Source organism: Delphinapterus leucas, chromosome X (assembly GCF_059928025.1).
Source record: "Delphinapterus leucas isolate spDelLeu-1000000601 "Yukka" chromosome X, BTC_Dleu_Yukka2, whole genome shotgun sequence".
Classification (NCBI taxonomy): domain Eukaryota; kingdom Metazoa; phylum Chordata; class Mammalia; order Artiodactyla; family Monodontidae; genus Delphinapterus; species Delphinapterus leucas.
Genome location: NC_143150.1, coordinates 80,557,909 through 80,572,083, shown reverse-complemented (window position 1 = coordinate 80,572,083; position 14,175 = coordinate 80,557,909).

The following is a 14,175-nucleotide window of genomic DNA, read 5'->3' as shown; positions in this document are numbered from 1 at the left end:
TGGTAGTGTATATATGTCAATGCTACTCTCTCACTTCATCCCAGCTCTCTCTTCCCCTTCCCCTTGTCCTCAAGTCCATTTTCTACATCAGCTTCTTTATTCCTATGCTTCCCCTAGGTTCATCAGAACCTTTTTTTTTTTTTAGATTCCATACATATGTGTTTGCATACGGCTTTTTTTCCTCTTTCTGACTTACTTCACTCTGTATGACACACTCTAGGTCCATCCACCTCACTACAAATAACCCAACTTCATTTCTTTTTATGAACCTAAGCATATCTTGATGTTAGTTAGACTTAAAGTTCCCTAGCATTTTAAGCCCAGAGGAACATTTCAAATCTTATAACACCCTATATTGGGGGTGGAGTCAAAGGAAGTATATTAATTCTGTGAGATTATTCCTGTACTAAATATAGTTTTTCTGTAGCATACAGTAATGAGTTATTTATACACCAGAGAAAGTACTCTTTAATCAAGTTAATGGCCTTTGCTCTTCAGAAACCTTTGATGTTCAAATTGTATTAGGAAAGACTCTTTCCCACTTAAGAACAGGGCTGGCAACCGCCTTTGAATTATAGTGGGAATTACTTGGCATCTGGAAATCGGATCAAAAGACAAGCAGTCCAAGCCAGTAATCAAAAGGATAAGGTAGAAAATACTTTTTGCCACAAAAAGAGAAACACACTAGTCATGATTTGAATATGTTGGTTTCTGATTACTGCTAATTTGCAAATTGGCCCCATCCCATTCCCTTTTAAATGTCCTACTTGTTTCCTTTTCACTGAGTGATTTTTGTGGTTAAAGAAGGTCAAAGAATTGAAAGCTCCGTTTAAGCATCCATACAAATAATAAATACATGCTTGGAAAGAATGTGAAAAGTTCATACAAGACGAACAAATAAATTAAAAAGAATAATCACCAGATTTAATGTTTTACTTAGTTGAAACCAGAATTTTCCTTACCATTTGCTTATATTTCTCTTCCCAATGAGATTTTATCCTTTGTCATTCAGTGAAGAAATTACTTTTGACTTTCTTTTTTTTTCTTTCTTCATTCATTCATTCATTTATTCATTTTTATCCTTTAAGGAGGTTTTAAAATTCATTATCCCAAACCCGCATACTAGTATTAGAGTAAAACTTACATAACCGTTACTTATAAGAAACAGTCCAATCAGGAAGCTGCTATTGCATCCTTTGATGTTTGTGCTTAATTTCTCATTCCGCCCCCCTTCCCAGTGTTCCCTTATACTCTGTATATCTAACCGGTTACAAACAATAAACTTCATTACATTTTTTTAAAATAACTAAACTGGGGGAAAGAGTAAGTCATTGATTCAGTAGAAAGGTAAACATTATTATTTATTATTTTTGTAACAATTTCACTTCCTTTGTATAAAATCTCTAAGCAATTTCCAATTGCTTTTTCCTGAGCTGAATGCCAGGATGCCATTTCATCTAAAGAGAGCCATCCTCACTTGAGAAATTCTGAGACTGCTTTTCTGGAAATGCACCTTGACTGAGAGATCTGCTCTTGTTTTCCTCCCCAACTAACTTTAAATTCTTAAATTGCTTTTCGCTGTTTACAATATAAAGATGTTCAATAATGTACACAAAGTGAAAGCTCAAATACACTCATTTAATAAACATTTAAAGTCTCACAATCCATGACTGTGGCCATTTGCCAGTTTGGGCAATTTATCCAATATCAGTTCTAATTTTTTGACTTCATTTTATTTTTCTTTTCTTTTTGACTGCTAAGGATGAGGAGGAGAGCTTCTCCCACCTTGACACTCGGTCTGTTTTGAAGCCTCTTAGTCAAGGCGTCGGGAGATGGGGAGTCAGAACCAGATATATGGTAATGCTACAGGAAACAATCACCCTAAATGACAGCAAACTAAAACCCACACCAAGGGAGGTGTACCCCTATGGGATACAGTGCAGTCCTTGACAATGATGAGGATTTATCCCTGTCTCTGTCTTTCCCTGTATGTATGTTTGTCTCTGTCTCCCTGTCATTCCCTATCTCCGTCTCTATTGTCTCTGTCTGCATCCCTCTCTATCTCTGTCTACATCGGTGTTTGTCTACCTCTGTCTCTGTCTCAATCTGTCTACATTTGTCACTCTCTGTCTCTGTCTTACCGTCCCTATCTCTTTCCGTCTGTCTCTGAAAACCTGTGCCTGTCTGACTGTGTCTGTCTGGGTTTCTGTCTTTCTGTCTCTGTCTCTGTATCTCTCTGTTGTTTCTATATCTGTCTGTTTCTCTATCTCTGTGTGTCCATGTGTCTCTTTCTCCATCTGTCTGTCTCTGTCTTTCCCTTTCTGTCTCGGTCTGTCTCTGTCTCAATCTGTCTCTGCCTCTGTCTCTGTCGCTCTCTCTCTGTCCCTCTCCTCTCTCTCTCCCTTCCTCCCTCTCTCTCTGTCTCTGTCTTTGTCTCACTCCATCACTATCTCTACATCTCCATTTCAATGTGCCTCTCTCTTTCTCTGTTTGTCTTTCTCTGTCTCTGCATCTGTCTCTCAGTCTGTTTGTCTCTGTCTTTCCATCTGTGCCTATCAGCCTCTGCCTGTCTCCCTGTCTCTGTCTGTAACCGTCGCTCTCTGTCTTAATTTATACATGTCTGTCTGTCCCTGTCTTGGTCTGTCTTTCTCTGCCTCCTTGTCTCTGTCTCTATCTACTTCTATCTGTCTGTGTCAGCCCCTTTCTGTGTATCCCTTTCTACCTGTCTCTTTTTGGGGAGGAGGTGTAATATCTGGTTCTGTCCATCGGTTGGACTTTCTCAGCCTGCCCAACCAGCTTTCTCTGTTTTTCTGTCAGGCTGTCCTGTCTCTGGCTGTTTCTTCCTCTGGCCCTGTTACATCTTTTGATAGTCTGTCTCTGTCTCTGCCTGTCTTAAGGAGACAGGGATGAAAGGTTATTACAATTCAGTACACAAACCCTCTTCTCTTATATTCCCTTCCAGTGGCGTCCCAGAGACAGATGCTGTAAGAAGATAAAGGTTGGCATTCATGTTCAAAGACATAAGACACTTAAATAAACAATCTCTTACGAAGGAGAGAGCGGTGTCCCAGGGATGTAGGTGGGATGGACAGACAGCAGACAAGTGTGAAGTATGCTACTGTGGAAAGGGTTTGTATATAAACAGCACAAAGATGACATTGGAATTTTAATGAAAGATCCATCACGTGCTAGAAAAAGAAAACCATCGTTTTTAAGAGGAAAAGGGAAACAAGAAGGAGTGTCTAGCTACAGGATCTACAGGAAGGTGCTTGCCAAGTCTCAACCACAGAATTTGGACATGAAGCTGCCTGATGAGAGTTAAAATAGCAAAATGCACCTATTTTATATAAGTACACAACACAAACCATGGGATTAAACATAAAATTTAGAATTGGTGTCAGTTAGAAACACATTGAAATAAGTGCATTGAAACAAGATCCAAGGTTCCAATGTCATCACCTGTTTAGCTAGTAACATAACACCTAAGGCATTCATATTTTATGAGCCCACATAGGGTTCCACCCTTTCCTTGTCCATTCAGCTACCTGGGCCTTGATGCCCTTCCCTTTGTTCAGGATAAATCACTTGAAAGTGGTATATCACCTGCCTCATATTCCAAGGTTTACATGCTTGACTCCCGTTACCATCTAAATGTCATAGACTCTCAAATTCATGGCCCATGCACAGGCCTCTTCTTTGAATCCAGGCTTATAGGCAACGGTCTGCCTCAGAACGTGGAAATCTCAAAGGTGGTACAATCTACAAAGGAACAAAATCGAACATATGGTCCAGGCAACCAATTTTAATCCAACTGTAGCTTCCTTCCTCATTTGAATAAGTAAATAGAAAGACATTGATGGTGGTAAGGAGATAATAACCAAGACGTTGGCTGAAAGTTTTCCTCCTTCAAGTGTTTGAGTTTCAGGAATCAAATTTGTCTCTTCATGATGTTCTAAAGATAGGCAGTGTTTTCTGTAGTAGGCCAGAGAACTGAAATTTACCTCATTTATTTAGACAACAAATAGCCAATTGATAAATGAACAGTCTTTGGGAAAGATTTGTTCTAATGGTGCAGGGGACAGTCTGGTTTAGTCTCTGAACACATTTTCCACATCGATTTTTATGATTAGATTCTGAGATTAGACAACAAAGAATAATTTCACTCCATATTGTAGCAAAATTCAACTCTGAAACTTGGTTTAAAGACTAGCAGGGTAATATGATACAGTGGAAGGGATAAAAACAACCTGTGCAAATTCATGCTGAGATTTGAATATCCAAAAGATCCTTAAGTCTCAGAAAAGTATTCATCACATAAACACAATGCATTGCATTGCTGATAGCTGTCAAGTATATTATTAAAAAAATTAAAAGAATACAAGGTGATGGTAAAAATACGAATCTACAAGCAACTGATTGTTTTGATGTGCATGTTTGAAGCCCATGGAATTTTATGAGGAAAGGTGACTCTAAGTGAATGAAAATTTTCCAAGCAGTCACGAAGAACACGTTTTGAATAAAGGCAAGTGACTGAGTATGGTGAGGAGACTTCCTGTAAGAGATACATTCTGCAAAATGGTAGCCACTAGTCATATGTGACTATTTAATTTGATTAAAATTAAGTAAAATTGAAAATTCAGTCTCTCAGTCTCACTAGCGACATTTTAAGTGCTCAACAGCTGCGTGTAAACAGTGGCTACTGCGCTGTGTGCAGCACAGATATGGAACATTTCTATCAGTGCAGAGAGTTTTGTTAGATAGTGCTCCTCTATAATCAGTTGCCCCATGTAAATTTTACATTTCTTTCTACTTCTGAATACATAGGTTGCCTGGATAACCTCGAAGTGGGTTGATGATGTTTGTGGGGGTGGGTAGGAGTCAGAAAAATGGAAATACAAAGTGCTCACATTTGGATTTGCAGGATCTCATCTGTCTCACCATGCTTCTTGAGATGTTATGGAGGCTGGGGCCTGGACTTGAGGAAGGTTGATAGCCACCCACAGGGATGGTTTTTTCTTAAGCCCTGTGCTCTGGAATTTGAGGAATTTGGGTCTTATCTTCTGTGGCGAATAGAGCATGTGACCTGGTAGTCAGACCATCATCTCAAACTCATTGTCCAAAACTTAACCTTTTCCTTCCTACTCCTATTCCATTATCATGAAAATCTATTTTCAATATATTTTATGTTTGATTTTTTTTAGTGTTCATCTTGTTAATATCTTCACCAGTATGCCACCTCTCTTCTCAGTCTCAATGCCTTGTAATTGCCAGTTGAAAGGATACAAAATAAATGCCTTTTTGAGCTGAAAATTATGTTAGAAGTATTAGCAGGTGGGGTTATTGAAGTAAACACATCTGATTCTTCGTTTTGCTTTGTCATCAAGTTTAACGTGACAAAATATGTCAATGCTTCCCATCTAACGATCACCTGGAACACATTTGTAGTTGAACAAGCTGGGTTTACTCTTCCTAGCAGTGAAGGAGAACACACAGAATGAGGAACTGTGGGCCATGTAAGTAAGAGGGAGATAGAAAAGGGATAGTAAAACATCCGGACACGTTTTAAGTGACTTGGGTGAGGTTTTAAAGAAGCAGAGTTTTGATCTGGATTGGATACTGTCAGGAAAACAGGGTATTCCTATGACTGAGTATCTTCATAAACCTCTTGTATAGAGAGAATAGGTTCGAGTTAGCTTAAAGCTGCAATTGGTGAAAACAAACAAACAAAGCAGAAAAACAAAAACAAAAACTCCCAACTAGCTGTCACTCGTTTTAGCTACGAGAGGGACATATGGTGATTTGTACAGTGATCTTGCTTTTGTCTGTGCTTAGAAAAAAATTTTGAAGCGGCCTTTGTTGTGTCTCACTTTATCATGATCTCAGAGTGAAGAGATCTCATGATCTCATCTGAAGTTGGCATTCTGTGAGATTTTTTAATGTCTAACGGGAGAACCACATGCCCTAGCCTGGATGTCAAGAGATATTTTTAGTACTCCCCTTTGGCCACAAGACCTTAATCCATGTAATCTAGTCTTCCACCATTGCTCTGATTTTGCTGGTGAGGAATTAATTTAGAGAATGTAGTCTTGAGTTGGACATGGGTTGATCTCTCCCGCTGCTTTCGTTGAATGCTCTGATGTGACACTGACTGTACAATAGCATTTTTGACTCTGGACAGGATGCACTGGCCAACTGCAAAACAAGTAATCATACAAAACACAATGATTATTAGTCCTTGAAACAAGTCCTGAAGTCAAGGACCTAGATTATAAAAACCAGGCAATGAATCTATCTGCGTTCACTTCTGAGAGCCACATGACTTTTGTCAGAATCAAATACAAGTTTGGGGCCATCCTTGCTAGTTATTATTTTCCCTAATGTGAGGATAGCAGGTCACAAAGCATATATGAATAGGGAGTCAGTTACTCTTCCTGGGAGTTTTTTCAAAGAAATTGGTTTGACTGTTATTGGATAATCCCCCCCCAGCCACCCCAGGGGAAAAAGATCTGCTGGAATGTTCAGTTTTACATATCTGAACGTCTCTAACAATTATCCTGAACACACAAGATAAGTTAGCATATGCCATATGGGTGTTATGTAAGATGTTATGTAAGAAATAGTACCCCAGTGTGGCACAGACTGTATCCGGAGTATAAGTATCATTTATCACAACAAGAGAAAGCCAATTTTGTGTTCCTCAAGATAAGCAATGTATTTAACAGAGTTAACCAGTTTCACAAAGCAGGCTATCATGAACAAAAGGAATACCATGAGAAAATTTTACTATCAGGGCCAGGATGGCCCCAATATTGGGGCCTACTGCTGATTGACTAGGACTTGCTGATAGGATTGTAATGACCTCATCAGGAGGTCAGTGTCCAGTTTTCAAAGTCTGGAGGTTGGGATTAATGCTGTAAGGGAAACTGACAAATCAGAAGGGGACTTCAAAAAGAAATCTGCCTTTAAGTGTGTTTAAAGGAGCATTTGTTTCTTTTGTCAGCAGAGTCTGATTGGGAATGTCAGATGTTTTTCCTTAAGTGGTAGAAGGAGACCACAGGAGTTAAAAAAATAATACAATAAAAATAAAGAAAGGTCACAAGTAATGTGCTAGAAAGACATCACAATATAACGGTAGGCAATATTAATAGGAGAGTAAAGGAGGAGAAAAAGGTCTTAGAGAATCAGAAAATTAATCTTATTCTGTCATCTTGGGAGGAATCTGTCCACTCCTGAAGTCAGTGTCACCTGGAAGACTGCAAAGAATCCTCAGCTTAAGGTCTTCAGATGGATTGGATATCCAGTAGACAGGAGAATGTGATGAGGAACAACTCAAGAATCAACACTGGAGTTTTACTGGTGTTAGTTGTTAACAGTACCTGGTAAAAAAAAATTTTTTTAACCTAGGCTCAAGTGCAGATTTTTCTGACGCTTAATTCAGAAGTCCAAGTCTCCAGGTTGCAGATCATGTAAAGGCTATTTAGGTGAGTGTTTTGGAGATTTGCTCATATCTGAGAGATAAACCTGGAAGTATCACATGAGGGCTTTCAAGTAATTAAACCTATCAGCTTGTAAAAACAGTAGAATCCAAAATTGGGGATGAAGTTCCCAAGTGTATGGGCTGGCCTGATATGAATTAATAAGTAGATAAACTGAGTCCCAGATGGGGTTGATCTCACAGACCTGAAAGTTAATGGTAATATTTGAGGCCGAGGAAAAGTTTTAAAGGGCTTTACCAATTTTAGTCTTAGCATTCCAAATTTATGATGGATTACACTTGTATTATAGAAATGATCAGTCTATTTGTATTTGATTTAATTTTGGTAGGTGGAGAAAATTATTTACTTCATCTGTTTTAAAATTAAGTAATTCAAATGAATTCAAATTAAGTGGTATGCTACTTACATAAATATCTACTGTATCCGAATGATTACATCTTTTCTCATTACTAATATCATTTACTGTGTCCCTCTCTCTCTCTCTCTCTCTCTCTCAATAACTGTTGCTATACATTTCTCCATTTCTTCTGCATTTCCTAACAACAAGCGTTTCGTTTGCTTGAACTTCTATATGGATATTTTTTCTTTTCTCTTTATTTAATTTTGATAAATGTTCCTTCCTTCCACTTTCTTGCATTTATTCTGTTATTTTCATTCTAATTTCATATTTTGGTTGCTTAGCTCATTAATCTGTGGTCTTTCTGCTTTATTTTTCTTTTTTTACATCTTTATTGGAGTATAATTGCTTTACAATGGTGTGTTAGTTTCTGCTTTATAACAAAGTGAATCAGTTATACATACACATATGTTCCCATAACTCTTCCCTCTTGCGTCTCCCTCCCTCCCACCCTCCATATCCCACCCCTCCAGGCAGTCACAAAGCACCAAGCCGATATCCCAGTGCCATGCGGCTGCTTGCCACTAGCTACCTTACGTTTGTTAGTGTATATATGTCCATGCCTCTCTCACGCCCTGCCACAGCTCACCCTTCCCCCTCCCCATATCCTCAAGTCCGTTTTCCAGTAGGTCTGTGTACTTATTCCTGTCTTACCCCTAGGTTCTTCATGACATTTTTTTTCTTAAATTCCATATATATGTGTTAGCATACGGTATTTGTCTATTTCTTTATGACTTACTTCACTCTGCATGCCAGAATCTAGGTTTATCCACCTCATTACAAATAGCTCAATTTCGTTTCCTTTTATGGCTGAGTAATATTCCATTGTATATATGTGCCACATCTTCTTTATCCATTCATCCGATGATGGGCACTTAGGTTGTTTCCATCTCCGGGCTATTGTAAATAGAGATGCGATGAACATTTTGGTACATGACTGTTTTTGAATTTTGGTTTTCTCAGGGTACATGCCCAGTAGTGGGATTGCTGGGTCATATGTTATTTCTATTTGTAGTTTTTTAAGGAACCTCCATACTGTTCTCCACAGTGGCTGTATCAACTCATATTCCCACCAACAGTGCAAGAGGGCTCCCTTTTCTCCACACCCTCTCCAGCATTTATTGTTTCTAGATTTTTTTGATGACGGCCATTCTGACTGGTGTGAGATGATATCTCATTGTAGTTTTGACCTGCATTTCTCTAATGATTAATGATGTTGAGCATTCTTTCATGTGTTTGTTGTCAGTCTGTATATCTTCTTTGGAGAAATATCTATTTAAGTCTTCTGCACATTTTTGGATTGGGTTGTTTTTTTTTTTGTTATTGAGTGGCATGAGCTGCTTATAAATTTTGGAGATTAATCCTCTGTCAGTTGCTTCATTTGCAAATATTTTCTCCCATTCTGAGGGTTGTCTTTTGGTCTTGTTAATGGTTTCCTTTGCTGTGCAAAAGTTTTGAAGTTTCATTAGGTCCCATTTGTTTATTTTTGTTTTTATTTCCATTTCTCTAGGAGGTGGGTCAATAAGGATCTTGCTGTGATTTATGTCATAGAGTGTTCTGCCTATGTTTTCCTCTAAGAGTTTGATAGTTTCTGGCCTTACATTTAGGTCTTTAATCCATTTTGAGCTTACTTTTGTGTATGGTGTTAGGGAGTGATCTAATCTCATACTTTTACGTGTACCTGTCCAGTTTTCCCAGCACCACTTATTGAAGAGGCTTTCCTTTCTCCACTGTACATTCTTGCCTCCTTTATCAAAGGTAAGGTGACCATATGTGAGTGGGTTTGTCTCTGGGCTTTCTATCCTGTTCCATTGATCTATCTTTCTGTTTTTGTGCCAGTACCATACTCTCTTGATTACTGTAGCTTTGTAGTATAGTCTGAAGTGAGGGAGCCTGATTCCTCCAGCTCCGTTTTTCGTACTCAAGATTGCTTTAGCTATTCATGGTCTTTTGTGTTTCCATACAAATTGTGAAATTTTTTGTTCTATGTCTGTGAAAAATACCAGTGGTAGTTTGATAGGGATTGCATTGAATCTGTAGATTGCTTTGGGTAGTAGAGTCATTTTCACACTGTTGATTCTTCCAATTCAAGAACATGGTATATCTCTCCATCTATTTGTATCATCTTTAATTTCTTTCATCAGTGTCTTACAATTTTCTGCCTGTAGATCCTTTGTCTCCTTAGGTAGCTTTAGTCCTAGATATTTTATTCTTACTGTTGTAATGGTAAATGGGAGAGTTTTCTTGATTTCACTTTCAGATTTTTCATCATTAGTGTATAGGAATGCCAGAGATTTCTGTGCATTAATTTTGTATCCTGCTACTTTACCAAATTCATTGATTAGCTCTAGTAGTTTTCTGGTAGCATCTTTAGGATTCTCTACGTTTAGTATCATGTCATCTGCAAACAGTGACAGCTTGACTTCTTCTTTTCTGATTTGGATTCCTTTTATTTCCTTTTCTTCTCTGATTGCTGTGGCTAAAACTTCCAAAACTATGTTGAATAAGAGTGGTGAGAGTGGGCAACCTTGTCTTGTTCCTGATCTTAGTGGAAATGCTTTCAATTTTTCACCATTGAGGATGATTTTGGCTGTGGGTTTGTCATATATGGCCTTTATTATGTTGAGGAAAGTTCCCTCTATGAGTACTTTCTACAGGGTTTTTATCAAAAATGGGTGTTGAGTATTGTCGAAAGCTTTCTCTGCATCTATTGAGATGATCATATGGTTTTTCTCCTTCAATTTGTTAATATGGTTTATCACACTGATTGATTTCAATATATTGAAGAATCCTTGCATTCCTGGAATAAACCCGACTTGATCATGGTCTATGATCTGTTTAATGTGCTGTTGGATTCTGTTTGCTAGTATTTTGTTGAGGATTTTTGCATCTATGTTCATCAGTGATATTGGTCTGTAGTATTCTTTCTTTGTGACCTCCTTGTCTGGTTTTTGTATCAAGGTGATGGTGGCCTCGTAGAATGAGTTTGGGAGTGTTCCTCCCTCTGCCATATTTTGGAAGAGTTTGAGAAGGATAGGTATGCTCTACTCTAAATGTTTGTTAGAATTGGCCGGTGAAGCCATCTGGTCCTGGGCTTCTGTTTGTTGGAAGATTTTGAATCACAGTTTCAATTTCTTCCTGATTCAGTCTTAGCAGGTTGTGCATTTCTAAGGATTTGTCCATTTCTTCCACGTTGCCCATTTTATTGGCATAGAGTTGCTTGTAGTAATCTCTCATGATCTTTTTTTATTTCTGCAGTGTCAGTTGTTACTTCTCCTTTTTCATTTTTAATTCTATTGATTTGAGTCTTCTCCCTTTTTTTCTTGATGAGTCTGCTAATGGTTTATCAATTTTGTTTGTCTTCTCAAAGAACCAGCTTTTAGTTTTATTGACCTTTTCTATTGTTTCCTTCATTTCTTTTTCATTTATTTCTGATCTGAATTTTATGATTTCTTTCCTTCTGATAACTTTGGGGTTTTTTTGTTCATCTTTCCCTAATTGCTTTAGGTGTAAGGTTAGGTTGTTTATTCGAGGTGTTTCCTGTTTTATAAGGTAGGATTGTATTGATATAAACTTCCCCTTTAGAACTGCTTTTGCTGCATCCCATAAGTTTTGGGTCATCGTGTATCCATTGTCATTTGTTTCTAGGTATTTTTTTATTTCCTCTTTGATTTCTTCAGTGATCTCTTCGTTATTAAGTATGGTAATGTTTAGCCTCCGTGTGTTTGTATTTTTCACAGAACTTTTCCTGTAATTGATATCTAGTCTCATAGCGTTGTGGTCGAAAAGATACTTGAAACAATTTCAATTTTCTTAAATTTACCAAGGCTTGACTTGTGACCCAAGATATGATCTATCCTGGAGAATGTTCCATGAACACTTGAGGAAAATGTATATTCTGTTGTTTTTCATTGGATTGTCCTATAAATATCAATTAAGTCCATCTTGTATAATGTATCATTTAAAGCTTGTGCTTCATTATTTATTTTCATTTTGGATGATCTGTCCATTGGTTAAACTAGGATATTAAAGTCCCCTACTATGAATGTGTTACTGTCGATTTCCCCTTTTATGGCTGTATTTGCCTTATGTATTGAGGTGCTCGTATGGTGGGTGCATAAATATTCACAATTGTTATATCTTCTTCTTGGATCGATCCCTTGATCATTATGTAGTGTCCTTCTTTGTCTCTTCTAATAGTCTTTATTTTAAAGTCTATTTTCTGTCATATGAGAATTGTTACTCCAGCTTTCTTTTGGTTTCCATTTGCATGGAATATCTTTTTCCATCCCCTTACTTTCAGTCTGTATGTGTCTCTAGGTCTGAAGTGGGTCTCTTGTAGACAGCATATATAAGAGTCTTGTTTTTGTATCCATTCATCCACTCTGTGTCTTTTGGTGGGAGCATTTATTCCATTTACTTTTAAGGTAATTATCGATATGTATGTTCCTATTCTTATTTTCTTAAATGTTTTGGGTTCGTTATTGTAGGTCTTTTCCTTTTCTTTTGCTTCTTGCCTAGAGAAGTTCCTTTAGCAGTTGTTGTAAAGCTGGTTTGGTGGTGCTGAACTCTCTCAGCTTTTTCTTGTCTGTAAAGTTTTAATTTCCCCATCAAATCTGAATGAGATCCTTGCTGGATAGAGTAATCTTGGTTGCAGGTTTTTCTCCTTCATCACTTTAAATGTGTCCTGCCACTCCCTTCTGGCTTGCAGAGTTTCTGCTGAAAGATCAGCTGTTAACGTTATGGGGATTCCCTGTGTGTTATTTGTTCTTTTTCCCTTCCAGCTTTCAATATGTTTTCTTTGTATTTAATTTTTGGCAGTTTGATTAGTATGTGTCTTGGCATATTTCTCCTTGGATTTATCCTGTATGGGACTCACTGTGCTTCCTGGACTTGATTAACTATTTCCTTTCCCATATTAGGGAAGTTTTCCAGTATAATCTCTTCAAATATTTTCTCAGTCCCTTTCTTTATCTCTTCTTCTGGAACCCCTATAATTGGAATGTCGGTGAGTTTAATGTTGTCCCAGACGTCTCTGATACTGTCCTCAATTCTTTTCATTCCTTTTTCTTTATTCTGTTCTGCAGTAATTTCCACTATTTTATCTTCCATGTCACTTATCCATTCTTCTGCCTCAGTTACTCTGCTATTGATCCTATCTAGAGTATTTTTTTTCATTTATTGAGTTGTTTATTGTTGTTTGTTTCATCCTTAGTTCTTCTAGGTTCTTGTTAAATGTTTCTTGCATTTTGTCCATTCTCTTTCCAAAATTTTGGATCATCTTTACTGTCAATATTCTGAATTCTTTTTCAGGTATACTGCCTATATCCTCTTCATTTGTTAGGTCTGCTGGGTTTTTATCTTGCTCCTTCATCTGCTGTGTATTTTTCTGTCTTCTCATTTTGCTTATCTTACTGTGTTTGGGGTCTCCTTTTTGCAGGCTGCAGGTTCGTAGTTCCCGTTGTTTTTGGTGTCTGTCCCCAGTGGCTAAGTTTGGTTCAGATGGTTGTGTAGCCTTCCTGGTAGAGGGGACTAGTGCCTGTGTTCTGGTGGATGAGGCTGGATCTTGTGTTTCTGGTCATCAGGTCCACGTCTGGTGGTGTATTTTGGGGTGTCTATGAACTTATGATTTTAGGCAGCCTGTCTGCTAATGGGTGGGTTTGTGTTTCTGTCTTGCTAGTTGTTTGGCATAGGATGACCAACACTGTAGCCTGCTGGTCGTTGAGTGAAGCTGGGTGCTGGTGTTGAGATAGAGATACCTGGGAGATTTTTGCCGTTTGATGTTATGTGGAGCTGGGTGGTCTCTTTTGGACCAGTGTGTTGTAGTTGGCTCTCCCACCTCAGAGGTTCAGCACTGACTCCTGGATGAAGCACCAAGAGCCTTTCATCCACACGGCTCAGAATAAAAGGGAGAAAAATTAGTCAGAGAGAATTAATAGAAGTAGAAAGAAAGAAAGAAAGAAAGAAAGAAAGGAGGGAGGGAGGGAGGGAAGGGAAGGAGGAATGAAGGAATGGAAGGAAAAGAAGAAAGAAAGAAAGAAGATACAGTAAAATAAAATAAAGTCAGATAAAATATAACAGTTTTTAAAATAAAAAATAATTATTAAGAAAAGAAAAAGAAAAAAAATTTTTAAAACAAAAAAACAACAACAAATACCAGATGGATGGAAACCTAGGACAAATGGTGGAAGCAAAGCTATAGAGACAAAATCTTACACCAAAGCATATACATACACACTCACAAAAAGAGGAAAAAGGATAAAAATCGTAAATCTTGCTCTC